This window comes from Saimiri boliviensis, chromosome 4 (assembly GCF_048565385.1).
Source record: "Saimiri boliviensis isolate mSaiBol1 chromosome 4, mSaiBol1.pri, whole genome shotgun sequence".
NCBI lineage: Eukaryota > Metazoa > Chordata > Mammalia > Primates > Cebidae > Saimiri > Saimiri boliviensis.
The window spans coordinates 81254152-81273493 of record NC_133452.1 but is presented as its reverse complement, the minus strand read 5'-3'; the positions used below and the strand labels follow the sequence as shown (position 1 = coordinate 81273493).

At 40.6% G+C, this 19342-nt stretch overlaps 1 protein-coding gene across 1 annotated transcript in view; it reads left to right on the top strand.

Moving 5' to 3' along the window:
• The first annotated feature begins 1085 nt into the window (after positions 1 to 1085).
• The window catches only part of CFAP206 (cilia and flagella associated protein 206), a 93047-nt gene continuing 74790 nt past the window's right edge, over positions 1086 to 19342 (top strand). Inside the window, exons 1-2 of the mRNA XM_003922946.4 lie at positions 1086 to 5123; positions 14802 to 14971. The gene's annotated coding sequence lies outside the window, so the exon portion shown is untranslated. The remainder of the gene's footprint in view (positions 5124 to 14801; positions 14972 to 19342) is intronic.

Genomic DNA, 19342 nt, shown 5'->3' with positions numbered 1-19342 from the left:
GCTGAGTATGGTGTTGCACACCTGTAGTCCCAGTACTCAAGAGGCTGAGGTGGGAGGATTGATTGAACCTGGGAGGTTGAGGCTGCAGTGAGTCATGATCCTGCCACTGCACTCCAGCTTAGGTGTCTGTATTAGTCTGTTTTCGTGCTGCTGATAAAGACATACCCAAGACTGGGTAATTTATAAAGAAAAAAAGGTTTCGTGGACTCACAGTTCCACATGGCTGGGGAGGCCTCACAATCATAGCAGAAGCCAAAAGGCACATCTTACGTGGCAGCAGATAAGAGAGAACTGAGAACCAAGTAAAAGGGGTTTCCCTTATAAAACCAGCAGATCTCATGAGGCTTACTCACTACCATGAGAACAGTATGGGGGAACAGGCCCCCTGATTCAATTGTCTCCCACCAGGTCCCTCCCACAACATGTGGGAATTATGGGAGCTACAATTCAAGGTGAGACTTGGATGGGGACAGAGCCAAAATATGTCGTTCTGCCCCAGCCCCTCCCAAATCTCGTCCTCACATTTTAAAACCGATCATGCCTTCACAACAATCCCCCAAAGTCTTAACTCATTCCAGCATTAATGCAAAAGTCCACAGTCCAAAGTCTCATCCGAGACAAAGTCCATTCTGCCTATAAGCCCATAAAATCAAAAGCAAGTTAGTTACTTCCTAGGTATAATGCGGGTACAGGCATTGGGTAAATACAGCCATTCCACATGGGAGAAATTAGCCAAAACAAAGGGGTTATAGGTTCCATGCAAGTCCAAAATCCAGCAGGGCAGTCAAATCTTAAAGCTCCAAAATCATCTTCTTTCACTCCATGTTTCACATCCAGGTCACACTGATGCAAGAGGTGGGCTCCCATGGCCTTGGGCAGTTCAGCCTCTGTGGCTTTGCAGGGTAAAGCCACCCTACCCCCACCCCCAGCTGCTTTCACAGGCTGGTGTTGAGCATCTGCAGCATTTCCAGGTGCAAGGTGCAAGCTCTCGGTGGATCTACCATTCTGGGGTCTGGAGGATGGTGGCCCTCTTCTCACAGCTCCACTGGTCAGTGCCCCAGTGGGGACTCTGTGTGGGGGCTTCAACCCCTCATTCCCCTTCTGCACTGCCCTAGCAGAGGTTCTCCATGAGGTCCTTGCCCCTGCAGCAAACCTTTGACTGAACATCCAGGTGTTTCCATACATCCTCTGAAATCTAGATGGAGTTTTCCAAACCTCAATTCTTGATTTGCGTGCACCTGTAGACTCAACGCCATGTGAAAGCTCCCAGGGCTTGGGGCTTGCATCCTCCGAAGCCAGGGCCTGAGCTGTACCTTGGCCCCTTTTAGCCATGGCTGGAGTGGCTGGGAAGCAGGGCATCAAGTCCCTAGGCTGCACAGAGCAGGGGGGACCCCGGGCCCAGACCACAGAATCATTTTTTCCTCCTAGAACTCTGGACCTGTGATGGGAGGGGCTCCACAAAGGTCTCTCATGCCAGATGCCCTGGAAACATTTTCTCCATTGTCTTGGCAATTAACAGTTGGTTCCTTGTTATTTATATGAATTTCTGTAGCAGGCTTGAATTTTTTCTCAGAAAATGGGATTTTCTTTTCCATCACATGGTCAGGCTGCAAATTTTCCAAACTTTTATGCTCTGTTTCCCTTTAAAAACTGAATGCTTTTAACAGCACACAAGTCACCCCTTGAATGCTTTGCTGCTTAGAAATTTCTTCCACCAGATACCCTAAATCATTTCCATCAAGTTAAAAGTTCCACAAACCTCTATAGGGCAGGGGCAAAATGCCAACAGTCTCTTTGCTAAAACATAGCTTTACCCCAGTTCCCAACAAGTTCCTCATCTCCATCTGAAACTATCTCAGCTTGGATTTCATTGTCCATATCATTATCAGTATTTTAGTTAATTCATCAAGTCTCTAGGATGTAGAGTAGCTGGCACTACCTGAAATCTTGAGAAGAACAAACATGTGAGAACTGGGAAAATTTGTCTTTGACATTGTAGAATCCACTTTGTATGCTGAAATCCAATTTTGAATCAAGCCATTTCTTCACTAATGTGGCGAGGACTCAGCACTAAGCAAGAATGTCAGTTAGGCTAGAAGGCTATTGATTCTAAGTGTTAGCACCCACCAGTATAGCATATCAGTTACTAAGTGGAGCTGCCCATTATTGTTGTTTCTCCAGCCCTCAAACATAATGATATGGTTTGGCTCTGTGTCCCCACCCAAATATCACCTTGAATTGTAAAAATCCCAATGTGGTCGTAGGAGGGACCCAGTGGTAGGTAATTGAAACATGGGGGTAGGTTTTTCCCAAGCTATTCTTGTGATACTGAATAAGTCTCATGATATCTGACAGTTTATGAAGAGGTGTTGTTTCCTCTATTGGTTCAGGAAAATAGCTTTGTACCTGACAAAATACTGTCTCTCGGTTCTTTGGAGTGCAAAGACAGTTCCAGACTCTTTGGGAAAGGCCTTGGGAAATATTAAAAAACAAAACAAAACAAAACATAACCCTACGACTGTGGTCACCAGTTCCAGGGGTCTCAGGGTCAAGGTCAACCTAGAAATTTGAGATTTTGTTTTACATTTTTCCCTTGATTTCTGGATAATTAATTAAAAAGTAATTTAGTATCCTTAATTACAAATAAGAAATAAAGGAAATAAAAGAGGTTATCATTGAAATGATTAACTGAAATAAAAGATGTCCTTTTATGTTAATATGGTTTTGTAGGCCTATTGGGTCTTAACAAAAGACAGTTATTTGCATACCATCATCGTGATTTTCACCTATGAACCCATTTTGTATTGTGTGCCATATAACCTGGAAGTCATATTTCCAGTATTTACTCAAGAGAAATTAAAACATATCCATACAAGGACTTGTGAACAAATGTTCATAGCAGCCTTATTTATAATTGTCCCAAATTGGAAACAGTGCAAATGCTTATCAATTGGTGAATAAATTGTGGCACACCCATGCAATGAAGTATTACTCATCCATTAAAAGGAATAACAGGCTGATTCTGGAGGATTGCTTGTTGCCAGGAGTTCAGACCAGCGTTGGCAATAGAGTGAGTCCCTATCTCTACTGAAAAAAAGCAATTTATACAAATTAGCTAGATGTGGTGCATGCCTGTAGTCTTAGCTAGTTGGGAGGCTAAGGCAGGAGAATTGCTTGAGCCCAGGAGTTTGAAGCTGCAGTGAGAGCTATGATTGTGCCATTGTACTGTAACCTGAGCAACAGAGCAAGACCCCGTCTCTTTTTTAAAAGTCAATAACATACTGATACATGTGACAATGTCATAAACCTCAAAAGCATTATGTAAATTAAAAAATTCATCCTCAAAAGGCTACTACTATATCATGCAATTAACATGAAATTTTAGAAGATGCAAAACTCACATGACAGAAAAGAGACCAATGAGTGGTCACTAAGAGCCAGAGAGTATGGGAGGGAGAAGCTGACTGAAAGGGCATGGGGAATTTTTCACAATGACAGAAATGTTCTATATTATGACTTCGGTGGTGATTACATTATTGTATACTATTCTTTTGAGATGTATCCAATTGTGCACTCAATATTGGTGAATTTTATGTCTATTAAACCTAATGAAGCTGATTTTAAAAAATCATTCATAGGCAGAGCATGGTGGCTCATGTCTGTAATCCCAGCACTTTGGGAGGTTGAGGCAGGTGGATCACCTGAGGTCAGGAGTTCGAGACCAGCCTGGCCAATGTGGTGAAACTCTGTCTCTACTAAAAATACAAAAATTAGCCAGGTGTGGTGGTTCACGCTTGTAATCTCAGCTACTTGGGAGGCTGAGGCAGGAGAATCGCTTGAACCTGGGAGGTGGAGGTTACAGTGACCTGAGATCACACCATTGTATTCCAGCCTGGGTGAGAAGAGTGAAACTCCATCTCAAAAAAAAAAAAAAAAAAAAAAAAAAAAAAAATTCAGAATTGCACCATGCAGGAAGAAATCCTTCACATACTCCCATTTTAGCTCTTTGTGCATTGTAGCAGTATAGTGGCCTGGGATTGGGCTGTTTAAGTGTGAATCTTGGTCTACCAATTGGTAAGTGACTGGCTTTCAACAAATTGCTTATTAAGCCTCAGGTTTCTTCATTTACAAAATGAGGATAATAATTGCACCTGGTCCACAGGGTCATGCCGTGGATTCAATAGAATGCTTAGCATTGTACCTGACTTACAATGGTTCATACTAAGATTTTTAAACTTTACAACAGTGAAAAGGCAATATTCATTCCACAGAAACCATTCTTTGAGAGCTCACACAACCATTTTGTTTTTCACTTTTAGTAAAATATTCAATAAATTATGTGAGATATTCAACACTTTATTACAAAGTAGGCTTTGTGTTAGAGGATTTTGCTCAACTGCAGGCTAATGAAAGTGTTCTGAGCACATTCAAGGTAGGCGAGGCTAAGCTGTGATGTTCAGTGGATTAAGTATTAAATGTATTTTTGACTTAAACAATAATTTCAACTTATAATGAATTTATTAGGACCTGATCCCACCATAAGTCAAAGAGCACCTGCACACCAAATGTTGGTTATTATTTTTCATCCCCACAAGACATATATAGTTGTGCATTTCTCATACAGATCCTACAGACCTTTATTCTAATTTTCAAATGTACCAATTTTATCATATTTGGTTTCTTCCATCTTTTATGTATTCATGTATATGTCTGTGAATTATAGTTTATTTTTGCTTGTAGGCTTTAAAATATATTTAGTCAATGGTGGGTAGAACTTTTATTTTAGCTTAGAAAAGTAATCTTATAAAATGTCTACTGACAGTTCACGTAAAAATTCTTTTACTCAATTCATTTTTTTTCTTTTTCCCTGTGGAGTATACTTATTGACTACAGATGGAAGCACAGTGCTAAGGAATGGAAAGCCGCACGATAAAACATGCTCTTCACCTGCGTGGTTTCGTAGAAACCAGTCGTTTGTCTGAATCTGAAAGAACTCAAGTGGAAAGCATACTTCAAAATTTAAAGGTTAGAATCACAAACTCGGTTTGAATTGAAGTGACTGAAAGACTGTTTCAAGAGTATAAGAATTCTATCTAAAAGAAGTTAATGAAAGGTATATTCTGGTAAGTCCTTTATAATTATGATTTTGAACAAACCGCTTTAAATATGCTATATAGCATGAACTGAGAATGAAAAAAGTGAACAGAAGGGTATCGGGATGCCGAAGCACAGAACCCAGAACAACAGTGCAAACCAGCGATAGAGGTGAAACTGAGACAGCGGCCACAACTAGACATTGTTGATTCAGAAAGAATTAATGTGGGCCAGGCGCGGTCATTCATGCCTGTAATCCTAGCACTTTGGGAGGCTGACACGGCTGGATTGCCTGAGCCTAGGAGTTTGAGACCAGCCTGAGCAACATGACAAAACCCTGATTCTATGAAAAAAATATTTAAAAACTAGCCTGCGGTGGCAAGCGCCTGTAGTCCCAGCTACTGGGGAGGCTGAGGTGGGAGGATGGCTTGAGTCCGGTAGGGGAAGGTTGCAGTGAGCCAGGATGATGCCACTGCACTCCAGCTTGGGTGACAGAGCAAGAGACACTGCCTCAAAAAAAGAAAGAAAGAATTGGCTGGGCACGGTGGCTCACACCTGTAATAAGACTCTATATCAAAACAATACCAGCATTTTGGGAGGCACTTTGAGAGGCCAAGGCGGGCAGATCACCTGATGTCAGGAGTTGGAGACCAGCCTGGCCAACATGGTGAAATCCCATCTCTACTAATAATACAAAAATTAGCCGGGTGTGGTGGTGTGGTGGCACAGGCCTGTAATTCCACCTACTTGGGAAACTGAGACAGGAGAATTGCTTGAATCCAGGAGGCGGAGGTTGCAGTGAGCTGAGATCACTACCGCACTCCAGCCTGGGCAACACAGTGAGATTCCATCTCAAAATTAAAAAAAAAATTCAGAAACAAAACAGGAATAGACTTTGTTTCTCATGATTAAAATATGTTAAAGGCGGCCGGGCGCGGTGGCTCAAGCCTGTAATCCTAGCACTTTGGGAGGCCGAGGCGAGTGGATCACCAGGTCAGGTATCCGAGACCATCCTGGTCAACATGGTGAAACCCCGTCTCTACTAAAAATACAAACAATTAGCTGGGCATGGTGGCGCGTGCCTGTAATCCCAGCTACTCAGGAGGCTAAGGCAGGAGAATTGCCTGAACCCAGGAGGCGGAGGTTGCGGTGAGCGGAGATCGCGCCATTGCACTCCAGCCTGGGTAACAAGAGCTTAACTCTGTCTCAAAAAAAAAAAAAAAAAAAAAAAAATATGCTAAAGGCAATAGCTAAGATTGGAGCTACTGCCTTTAGCACACTCTTCACGAGAAGAGTATGAATGTAATAGGAGCCCACAAAATACTACAGTGTTGTGGTTGTTGCTGTTGTTGGTGTTAGTCTTTGTCAGTATCTTGATTTTGGTATTGATATTGTTTGAAAGGTACTAGATTAGCTGATTTTAAATTTCAAGTTAAAAAATAAGCAGCAAGAAAATCTGGAGACAGTCTGACAGTAAATGCAATGACACAGCATAGCATTTTCACTACAGACCAACAGAAACGGAAGCAGTAGTTGTGGGCGTGAATACACAAGATACAAGAATCAATGGCACAGAATAGAATTTCCAGAAGCAGATACCAATGCACTTATGCATTTATTAGTTTAGTATATGACAAAGATCACTACTGTGGTTGAATGTGTACCCCAGATTTCATGTGTTGGCACCTAATCCCCAATGTGATAGCATTGAAGGGTGAGGCCTTTAAGAGGAGACTGGGGTTGGGCACAGTGGCTTGTGCCTGTAATACCAGCATTTTGGGAGGCTGAGACAGGTGGATCACTTGAGGTCAGGAGTTTGAGACCAGTCTGGCCAATATGGAGAAACCCCATCTCTACTAAAACAAAAAAAAAAGAACAAAAATTAGCTGGGCATGGTGGCACACACCTGTAATCTCAGCTACTTGGGAGGCTGAGGCAGGAGAATTGCTTGAACCTAGAACCCAGGAGGTGGAGGTTGCAGTGGGCTGAGATCCTACCACAGCACTCCAGCCTGGGCAACAGAGCAAGACTCTCTCAAAAAAGAAAAAAGATAAGATTAGATGATGAGGGCCCTGCCCTCATGAACGGATTAATCCACTCAGGGACTAATGGGTTAGCATGAGAGTGAGACTGGTGGCTTTGAAAGAAGAGGAATAGCTTGGCATGGTGGCAGGTGCCTGTAATCCCAGCTACTCAGAGGCTGAGGCAGGAGAATCGCTTGAACCTAGGAGGCAGAGGTTGCAGTGAGCCGAGATGCATCCCACTGCACTCCAACCTGGGTGACAGAGCAAGACTCTATCTCAAAACAAACAAACAAAGAAAAAAAAAAACAGGAAGAGTGTTCTGAGCTAGCACACTCAGCCCACTTGCTCTTGTAAAGCCATGTAGCACCTGGGATCTGTAGAGGACCCCCACCAGCAAGAAGGCTCTCGCCCGCTGTGGCCTCCCAACCTAGGACTTCTCAGCCTCCAAAACTGTAAGACATAAATTCCTTTCTTTTATAAATTACCCAGTTTCAGGTATTCTGTTATAAGCAACAGAAAACAAACTAACATAATGGCACTTCAAAGTGGTAGAAAAAAAGATGGCATTCAATCAATGGTTTGAAGGCAACTGGATAGTTATTGAGGTGAGATATTATTGAATCCTCTCTCATAATACATCAAAATATATTCCAAGTAGATCAAAGTTTATAAGCAAAAATGAAACCGCAAAAGTATGAGAGGAAGCCATGTGAGAATTTTTACATAAATCAGATTGAGGAAGACCTTCTATTTTTGACACAAAACCCAGGGGTGAAACAGTATTAGTAAAAACATTGACGACTTCAATTTTATAAACATTTTAAAAAAATCTTCTAGGTCAAAAACCATAGGCTTCAGTGGAATGTTGCTGTAAAAGAAATTTTTAAAAAGCAGATAAAAGAAACTGCAGGCAAGGTCAAAAGATAAGCCACAAACCTGAGAAAAATATTTGCATCTCCTATCACAGACAAAGGGTCAATTTCCTGACTATATCAGGAACTCTTAAGCATCAATAAAAAATAGATTGACAACCCTATAGGAAAGTAAATTAAAATTTTAAATAGAAAATATAAAAATAACTAAATATCATTGAAGTATAGGAAAGATTTTTCAATCACTCAAAATAAATGCAAATTAAAACTATACTGAGAAGACTTTAAAATGTATGAGACTGGCAAAAATAACAAAATTATAAAACTGTGTTGGTGAAAGTATGGAATTCAATTTGGCAGTATTTTTGGCATATATATGTGTGTATATATATATATATATATATATATATATATATATATATACCTTTGACTCAGAAATTCCACTTCCAGGAATTTATCCTACAGATATTCAACAGAATAACATATGGACTAGATTGTCATTATTATATTATTTGTAAAAATAAATAAAAGAACTAAACAATCTTAACTGGTTACATAAATGATACAGCTTTCCAGTGGAATAATAAGCTTCTTTAACAAAAAAAGGATGAGCTGGGTACAATGGCTCATGCCTATAATCCCAGCACGTTGGAAGGCTGAAGTGGGAGTATTGCCCAGGAGTTTGAGGCCACCCTGAGTAACACAGGAATACCCTGTCTCTACAAAATAATAGTAATAATAATAATAATAATAATAATAAAGAAAGAAAAAGAAAGAAAGAAAGAAATGTATATGTGCTATGCTTTGGATATGGTTTGTCCTCCTCAACACTCATGTTGAAGTTTGATCCCCAGGCCAGGTGGGGTGGCTCACACCCGTAATCCTAACATTTTAGGAGGGAGGCCAAGGCAGGCAGATCACTTGAGCTCAGGTGTTTGAGACCATCCTGGGCAACATAACAAAACCCCATCTCTACAAAAAAACAAATACAAAAATTAGCTGGGGTGGAGGTATGTGCCTGTAGTCCCATCTACTTGGGAGGCTGAGGTGGGAGGATGGCTTAAGCCTGGAAGATGGAGGTTGCAGTGAGCAGAGATCATGCCACTGCACTTCCAGCAGAGCCAGACCTTGAAGAGAGAGAGAGAGAGAGAGAAGAGAGGAGAGAGGAGAGAGAAAGAGAGAGAGAGAGAAGAGAGGAGAGAGGAGAGAGGAGAGAGGAGAGAGGTGAGAGGAGAGAGAGGGGAGAGGGGAGAGGGGAGAGGAGAGAGGAGAGAGGAGGACAGAGGAGAGAAGAGAGAAGGCAAAAGAAGGAAGGAAGGAAGGAGAAAAGAAGAGAAAGAAAATATCCCCAGTGTGAGGGTGTTGGGGAGCGGGGACCTACTAGTAGGAGGTATTTGCGTCATGGGGAAGGACCCCCAAAAACAGATTAATGCCCTTCCATGGGGATGAGTGAGCTCTTCCTCTTCCGGAAATTGATTAGTACCAGAGAGAGCAGGTTGTTTGAAAGTCTAGCTTCCCGTTTCTGTCTCTTGCTTCTCTCTCACCATGTGATCTCTCTGCCCATGCCCACTTTTCTGCCACTTTCTGCCACGAGTTGAAGCAACACCAGGCCCTCACCAGATGCAGCTGTCAATCTTGAACTTCCCAGCTACCAAAATTGTAAGCCAAAGAAACCTCTTTTTTTTTTTTAAATAAATTACCCAGCCTCAGGTATTCCTTTATAACAGCATTAAATAGACTAAGACAATGTGTTAATAAGAGATTTCCAAGATTTTCAAGATAAGTTTTTTGAATAACTATATTGTTAAGTGAAAACAAGATGCAAAACAACATGCAGAGTATAATTTATTTAATTATTCACATATCCAACAAATACCTTTGACATCCGCTGTGTGTCCCGCATCACACTAGACACTTAGGATAAATCTATAAGTAAAATAGACAAAAGTCTCAACCATAGTGGAGCTTACACTTTGTTAAGGGAGGCAGTCAATAAACAACAAACATGAATAATATATAGTATATTGGAAACTGGTAAGTTCTAAGATTAAAAGAAAAAGTAGAGCAGGCCATGGGAGATCCAGGGGTTGCCTGTGGAGAAGAGAAACTATTAAATATTGTGGTTGGCCGGGTGCGGTGGCTCACGCCTCTAATCCCAGCACTTTGGGAGGCTGAGGCAGGTGAATCATGAGGTCAAGAGATCGAGACCATCCTGGCCAACATGGTGAATCCCTGTCTCCACTAAAAACACAAAAATTAGCTGGGTGTCGTGGCGCATACCTGTAGTCCCAGCTACTTGGGAGGCTGAGGCAGGAGAATTGCCTGAACCTGGGAGGCTGAGGTTGCAATGAGCTGAGATCATGCCACTGCACTCCAGCCTGGTGGCAGAGCGAGACTCTGTCTCAAAAAAAAAGAAAAGAATAAAAAGAAAAATGGCCGGGCGCGGTGGCTCAAGCCTGTAATCCCAGCACATTGGGAGGCCGAGGCGGGTGGATCACGAGGTCAAGAGATCGAGACCATCCTGGTCAACATGGTGAAACCCCGTCTCTACTAAAAATACCAAAAATTAGCTGGGCATGGTGGCACATGCCTGTAATCCCAGCTACTCAGGAGGCTGAGGCAGGAGAATCGCCTGAACCCAGGAGGCAGAGGTTGCGGTGAGCCGAGATCGTGCCATTGCACTCCAGCCTGGGTAACAAGAGCGAAACTCCATCTCAAAAAAAAAAAAAAAAAAAAAGAATAAGAAGAAAAAAGAAATATATATATATATATATAGGTCAGGTTGAGCCTCAGAAGGCAAGATTTGAACAAAGACTTGAAGGAGGTGAGAGAGTTAGCCAAAAGAAGATCTGTGAGAAAAGAGTTGCTGGCAGAGAGAGCTAGAAAAGGTCCTAAGGCAGGAGTGTGTCTGGTGAATGCAGGGAACAGCAGAGAGGCCAGCAAGGCTGAACAGAGTGAGCCAGAAAGCATGAGAGCACGAGGGTAGGGAAGACAAAGCGGCAGATTAACACAGGGCCTACATGGAGGATTTCGTCAATGCAGGACTTTTACGTGTATTCTGAGTAAAAGCAAACTATTACAGGATTTTGCCTGCTTTTTTTTTTTTTTTTTGAGACAGAGCCTCACTCTGCCTCCCAGGCTGGAGTGCAGCAGCACCAACTTGACTCACTGCAACTTCCATCTCCTGGGCTCAAGCCATCCTTCCACCTCAGCAGGGACTAATAGGCAGGCGCCATCATGACCGGCTAATTTTTGTATTTTTTGTAGAGACTGTTTCACCATGTTGCCCAGGCTGGTCTCAGATTTCTAGGTTAAAGCGATCCATCTGCCTCTGCCTCCCAAAGTGCTAGGATTCCAGATGTGAGCCACTGCACTGGGCCTATTGTAGGGTTTGAGAGGAGTGGCATTTATGACTTAGACAATCCAAAAGATCTCTCTGCGCTTGGCAGAGAATAGACTGAGAGAGACAAGGTGGAAGTAGAGTGTGGTTGTTGTACCCAAGCAAGTCAAGGAATGTGCCACACTCTGAGAATGAATTACGAGTCCTTTATTAAGCCAGCGATCCAGAGTGGCTATCACTCAAAATTCTCTCAGCCCCGAAGAAAAAGTTAGATGTTCTTTTATACATTAGTTTTAACAGGAAGCGGGGAACCTAGCTGAAACAAAATTTTCACAAAGGCAGAGTAAGCAAAAAGTTAAAAAGAAAAACTGATACATAAGAAATAAAACAGTGCCAGGTGTGAGGAGTACAGCTGTCATGGAAGATATACAACTTATAGATAAGGGGGCTCTGGGCGCCCACTGCAGCTGCGTTTCCAGGCTCTGCTGATACCACTTACTCGGCCTCTTATCAACAAAGGCATTTCTGGGTGCCCAGAGTCAGTCTGACCTTGCTTTATACTATAGTTACGAACTTAATGGGGAGAAGGTTACTAAAATGAAGAAGCCAAGATGGAGTCTGTGCAGCTCAAAAAGGCTAACATAAAGCTTGAACAGCTTTTAGTCAGGAAAAGGAGAGTTAGTTTTAGCTGGCAAAAAGCAGAGTATCATGGTGAGACAGTGGTCTCAGTGAGAGATGCTGGTGGCCAGGACTAGGTGACAGCAGAGGAGGTGGTGAGCAGTGGTCAGATTCTGGAAATGTTTCAAAGTCATCCACAGACTTTCCTGACAGCTTAGATGTGTAGCGTGAAGGAAAGAGGGAAGTCAGGGGTGCCTGAACAACCCGAAGGCCGGGGTTGCTGTCAGCCGAATGAGTGAGCTATAGGTGGAGCTTGTTCGGAGGGAGAAATCAGGAATTTGAAAAATTTATTAGACATCCAAATGATTGTCTGGTCAATGTCATCCTAGATGGTATTTACAGCCATGAATATGACATGTATTTACTATTTTATTTATTTATTTATTTTTTATTTATTTATTTATTTTTTTTGAGACGGAGTTTCGCTCTTGTTACCCAGGCTGGAGTGCAATGGCGCGATCTCGGCTCACCGCAACCTCCGCCTCCTGGGTTCAGGCAATTCTCCTGCCTCAGCCTCCGGAGTAGCTGGGATTACAGGCACGCACCACCATGCCCAGCTATTTTTTTGTATTTTTAGTAGAGACGGGGTTTCACCATGTTGACCAGGATGGTCTCGATCTCTTGACCTTGTGATCCACCCGCCTCGGCCTCCCAAAGTGCTGGGATTACAGGCTTGAGCCACCGCGCCCGGCCACGTATTTACTATTTTAAAAACAGATTTGTATATTTGTTTATATATATATATTCATGTGCATATATATAATATATATATAAATACATATATAGGTATATATATAATGCCTCTTATCTAAACATATGCACAAAAACTGGTCACGTTGGTTGCCTCTCAGAGAATTGAGTGGCTGAAGATCAAGTCTTATTTTCATGGCATATCAATTTAAACCTTCTTTTTTTGAACCATACAAATATATTATACTCCAGAATTAAAATGACATTTAAAAAACAAATAATTTTAATAATAAATAATGTATTAAATAAATTATAAATGATTTATTAAATATTAAGTAATTCATTAAGTAATATTTTAATAATAGTTTGTTAAATATTGATTTATTAAATAATATATTTAATAAGAATTTATTAAAAATAAATAATTTTTATTATTTTTTAAATGTTTTAATTTTGGAGTATAACATTATAAAGCTGCCAGAAAGCTGTGCCTTAATGGTTTTTATCGTTAAATTTTTTTGAAAGGCTAAGTAAAGATAAATTAGTTTTGCTAATCCTAAAGGCATTCATTGAATACCTACTGTACATAAGATACTGAAAATTTTTAAAAACCTGCAAGATGTGGTCTCTTCTTCAACATGAAAATGCGTTGAATCTGAATGTGAATCTAAATCTGCCTTCTGGAACTAATTAGTTGCAAAAGTTACAGCTTATTAGCATTAACAAGCAACTGGTTTGTAAAACACAGCAGCTAGGGCTTTTTCACACAGAGTAAGTAGTTAATTATCTGGCTCTTTCTGACCCCAGAAAAAAAATCAAATTTTTTTTTTTTTTTTTTTTTTTTTAGCTTCCCTTCCATCTGAAAATCAGAATTATTTTATGATCCCAAACTACATTAAATAGCCATAAGGGTTGATCATATGTAGAAAAGATCTACCATTTTAATTCTTGCTCTGGGTTGAAATACTGGGTTTAATACTTTCTGGGTTGAAAAAAAAATTAATATAGGAAAATACAAAGACTAGTATAAGAAACACCTGTGGCTCACCACATTGACAAATACCAACCTTTGTTCATGTTTCCCTTGCGTATTTTAATAATACATCTAAAATGTTGCAGATAAAATGCAGGTCTTCTATATTCTCCTTCCAGTCCCGTACTTTCTCCTCCATAGAGATAACCACTCTCCTAGAAGGAGTGTGTATCCTTCCAGCACAAATAAGATACGAATTTTACATAAAAGCTATTATTTTCTACATGTTATTCTGAAACTTGCCTTTTTTGAACCTAACATTGCATTTTGATCTATCCATGTTGACATATGTCACCGTTTTGTTTTCTAGAGAGACATGAAATCATAGCAATTTTGTTTTTCATAAGGACATCATATATGAATTGTAATTGGAATGCTTGCTAACTGCTGTAAAACATAAAGATGGTGTTTCCGAACTTACACCAGTTGCCCCAGGGCAGGGTAGTGAGCTCACAGGGCTACAGCTGGACATTTTTAAATTTCAAGGGAAACACAGTGACATTTGCCAGCTGCCATGCAAACTGCTGTTATTAAGTTGCTTAGACCCATTAGGCACTTGCTCGTCTGTCATAAACATAAGAATGGAGCCACTGGAGGAAAAAAGATCAAAAATATTTATTTTGTTCAAGCCAGAACAATTAGGTACTTCTTTAGGCCTAGAGTTTCCATGAAAAAAGTACTGAAACCCTAAAGATGTTGAGAACCAAGAAAGTTTGAGAACCTCTATAATAGGAATAAGAAATCTATATGAGGCTGGGCACAGTGGCTCACACCGATAATCCCAGCACTCTAGGAGGGTGAGGCGGGCGAATCACCAGAGTTCAGGAGTTTGAGGCCAGCCTGGCCAACATGGCAAAACTCAAAATACAAAAATTAGCCAGTCATGGTGGTGGGTGCCTGTGGTCCCATCTCCTCAGGAGGCTGAGACAAGAGAATGGCTTGAACCCGGGAGGCAGAGGTTACAGTGAGACAAGATTGTGCCATTGCAGCCTGGGCAGCAAGAGGGAGGCTCGGTCTAAAATAATAATAATAATTTTTAAAAAATTATACAAACCTGTGTTCTCTATCAGGCTCTACTATCCTGGTGAACAACCATAGGAATTACAGAGTGCCTCAGGAGAGTGACCAGCTTTGAAAACCTACATCTATTCATTGAGAAAAACAGTGAGGGATCATATGGAGCACCTGGAAGGAATAATTCAGTGTTACAGCTCTAAAAATCTCCAGCAAACTCCATAAGGTGAGCTTCTTAATTATTTCAAAAATATGATTTTCATCAAAAATGCCCCTCATGCTGTGATAAAACTTAAATATGCATCTGGCTATTTACCTATGCAAGGGGAGGGCAAGAGTTGAGGGGACTCAGGGAGGGCGATGGGTGTTGAAAGGCTGCAGCTAAAGACAAGGAAGACCTCAGGCATGGTTTTTAATGAGTAACCAATCAACCTACTTTTACTCAGGGGTGGTATTTCTGAGATGTAACCTATGTTTCATCCCTTCTGAGAAACCAGGAACTCAGCTTGAAGAATATTTATTGAATACTTATCCTCATTTTTACTTAAAAGGATAGCATCAGGGACCCTGTTTTAGGAACCCTTGTGTCAGTCTAAGTAACAACCAAAGACTGCTCTCTAAAAGAAATGATATTTATTTAAGGATGGAGTATTGAATGGGAATATACATGCCATAGTAAACTCTGTGAATGTTCAGGAAGGTAAAGAAAGACAAAGGCTTTTAAAGGAAACAAATTCATAACTGTTTTGAAATAATTATCCCTGGCGACAAAGATCAACAACAAGGGTGATGCCAGCCTGAGGTTGGACAGGCGGTTGCGGGACAGGTGTCCTTGCAGAGGTATTTTGTTTGTGTAAGATGGCAGTGGCCTTTGTGCAATGTTGTGGGTGTTGCAGCCTTTTGTGATAGTTTCTGTTACCATACACGCATGAGAACCCTCTCTTCATGGCCTTCCTGTTTGTCAGGGTTTTCTTGACATTAGCAATTTCATTTTGATTCTGACAACATCACACTTGCATTTGTGCTTAGATGTCACCAGGAGTACTGTCAGGACATGTTGAGTTCCCTGCAGAGGGAAAGGTAACGGAGTAGATAGGGAAGATGACGAGGCCATTCTCCTTAACCGTGGACACCACCGCACATGTAATCCCAGGGCTAAGCTCACACTTAGCTTGCTTCGCTGGTCTCTCTTTTACATAAATTCCATTTAGCATTTTGCCTACCACATACATTTATTTCCATTTAAACATAAAAAGTCCTATCAGAGAAATGAAGGATTGCCATTTTATAAACGGTCATAAGGAGAGGTTATAACAATCTTTAATAGGGATATGAAAATGTCTGAGTTTGGGGGAAATTTTCTGAACCTGAAAAAGAAAGAAATAGTAGCATTAAGGGGAAATGGAATTTGAATTTTAACAAAATTAACTTCATATGTTGCTAAAAAAAATAGGAGCTTAAAATATACTGCTTTTTTTCTGTGAGTAATACCCATCTCCTGAAGGACCATAAATGCCCGTTATAATGTCACTTGGTAGAAACTTGAGAACATGAATTGATGAGATGTCTTGATCTAAGACATCTTAGCAAAAATAACAAAAACATTTTAAAACCAGTGATTATATAAACTGTTCTTATTTTCTTTGAGAGAAGAGCTCTTCCTAAAAACACTACCAACCATATTCTCTTTCAGCTATAAATGGATTCAAATGTAATTTTTTTTCTATAGCATTAATGTCACCTTTTATGACCTACTGCAGAGAAATAAATAAATAAATAGTTTTCTGGACTACTGGAATTTAAAAGGAAAGCCAGCCTTGAGGTGGTGTGTTAGGTCATGTAAAACCTGAAGCCCTGTGAGCAGTTAGCATCAGAGTCAGTCGTGTTTGCCTGACCTACATGTGACTACAGTGCTTGAGCAGGTGCCAATGGCAGACATTTCTCATTTTCCCAGAACTGTGAGTTTTAGGTAGAGAAATGGAACTATGATATATCCAATGTCATGTCATACATGCCAAGGTAAAATTTGGTACTAAATAAGAAAAATGATTTAACTCTTAAATACAATGAAACTTTAAAAATCCCGATTTTGTTGAGATCTTAAATAGGGAATTTAGGCTAGAAACAGTAGGTTCAGTGATTCATTAAGCATTCATGTAAAACCTACTATGTGTAGTCATTTTGCTAGGGTTATGGGGCCTACAGAGACATATCAGACAGTAGCAGTGGATGATGGGTTCATAACAATAACAATAACAGCACCATGGCACATGTATACCTAGGTAACAAACCTACATGTTCTGCACATGTATCCCAGAATGTAAAGTAAAATTTTAAAAAAAAAAGAAAAGAAAAGAGAAAAAAAAGTCTTAAGTAAACATACTCCTTGACCTAACAATTTCACATCTAGGAATCTACTTTGTATAATACTAGCAAGGACACATAAAAGTATGCATACACGATGCTCATTGTAGCATTATGTGTGGTGGCAAATAAAAGCACTTACTAGAAAATGTAGGCTGGGTGAGGTGGCTCGGGCCTGTAATCCCAGCACTTTGGGAGGAGAGGCGGGTGGATCACAAGTTCAGGAGATGGAGACCATCCTGGCTAACATGGTAAAACCCCATCTCTACTAAAAATACAAAAAAATTAGCCGGGCATGGTGGTGGGTGCCTGTAATCCCAGCTACTCAGGAGGCAGGAGAATCGTTTGAACCTGGGAGGTAGAGGTTGCAGTGAGCTGAGATCATGTCATTGCACTCCAGCCTGGGCAACATTGTGAGACTCCATCTCAAAAAAAATAAAAAATAAATAATAATAATAATAATAATAGCACAATGCTAAATCTGGGAAATGCCCCAATAAAGGCATTAACTAAGGACTGTGGGAGTTCAGAGAAACATACGGCTAGTTTTGATCTGGGACTTGAAGCACTAGTCCAGTTTCAATGGACGGATTTGGTGAGAAGATGAGGTAATCTAAGCAGAGAGAAATGTATGAGCAAGTGTACGGTTAGGGAAATGTAATCTTGGCTGGGAGAGTGTTTTTTTCCCTTGGGAATGTTGAATAAACTGCACCGTGAGCCACTGCTTTGGCTTTTGGATTAGGGATTCTCAACCTGTAACATCCTTCAGGTCAAAGTGAGGGAGGAAAAGAAGGACGCAGTGAGGGCAGGAGGATGGAAGAAGAAAATAGGAAAGACAAGAGCAAAAAGGGAAATGGGCAAGAGAGGAAGGCAGCTGGAGGGCCGCAGAGAGGGCTCATAGGAGAGAGACACGGGTGGGCAATGCACAGCTGGCAGGAAGCTTCCCAACGCTTCTCATTGGTTCACTTCCCTCTGTGACAGCTTTCTCCCTTATTCCATCACTGGCATATTCTCTACCATTTTGAGCTGAATACTGCTTGCTCCTCTACAAAGCAAGGATTTGTAGAGTAAAGAGAACCTAAAGGTTTTATTTAGGCCATGATTCACATGGTGATAAGACTCTCAACAGCGTATGAATGAATAATGATCTTAGAAATTATCTACTTTTGCAAAAGGCTTTCTACATATATAATTTTCTTGCAAGGACATTTCACTTTTAAAGTGCCTTGATATCTGTCATCTTATTTGAGCTTCCAGTTACATAGGATGAACATTGTTATCTTCATTTTACAGAGCAGAAGAGATAAAATGGCTATAGGGCTTTCCTGAGCAAGGGATATCTATCTCCCAAAGGACCATTTTGATGTCATCTTGGTAGAAACTTGAGGATCTGAGTAGATCAGATGTCTGGGGAGTGAGTGAAAACTACCTTTAGTCTTGATAAAACACTAATAATATTTTAAAATCAATGATTATATAACCTGTTCCTGTTTTTTTTTTTTTTTTTCTTCTTCAAGGTGGGAAAGAGGTACGCTATTTAATGTAGTGAAAAGGGTACTGGGCTGAAACAGAAGATCTGAGTTTTAATAGCTATAATATTATTGGCTAACAAAAATAGCTGTGTTTAATAAGCACTTATGGTGTGCCATACACGGCACTAAACCCCTTACAGCCGTATTTCCTTTCATCTCTACCACAACTGTATGAGGTCAACACTATATTTTTTTGATAAGTGATGTAGCTAACGCTTAGTGAGCTAAAGTAATCTGGCCAAGGGCTTCAGTTCAGGCTCTGTATCATTCAGACTATTTATACCCCTTTTGAAGTTCTCATTTCTACATCTGTAAAATGAGACCACTGAGATGATTTGAGAAAAGGATGAAGACATAGCGTATGCCTCAACATAAGAGAATCTGTTACACTGTGTTGGGGTGGGCAAATTTTTCCTGTAAAGGACCAGATGGGAAGTATTTTAGGCTTTGTGGGCCATGCAGTCTTTGTGAAAACTACCCAATTCTGCCATTATAGAGCAAAGCCAGCCTTAGATGATGCATACATGAATAAGCATGACTGTGTTCCAATAAAACTTCATTACAGACTCTGAAATTTGGATTTCACATAACCTTCACATATCATAAAATATTATTGTTCTTTCAATTTTTAAAAACTATGTAATAATTTTAAAAAATCATCCTTAGCTTGCAAGCCATACAAAAGTAGGCAGGGGTGGTTT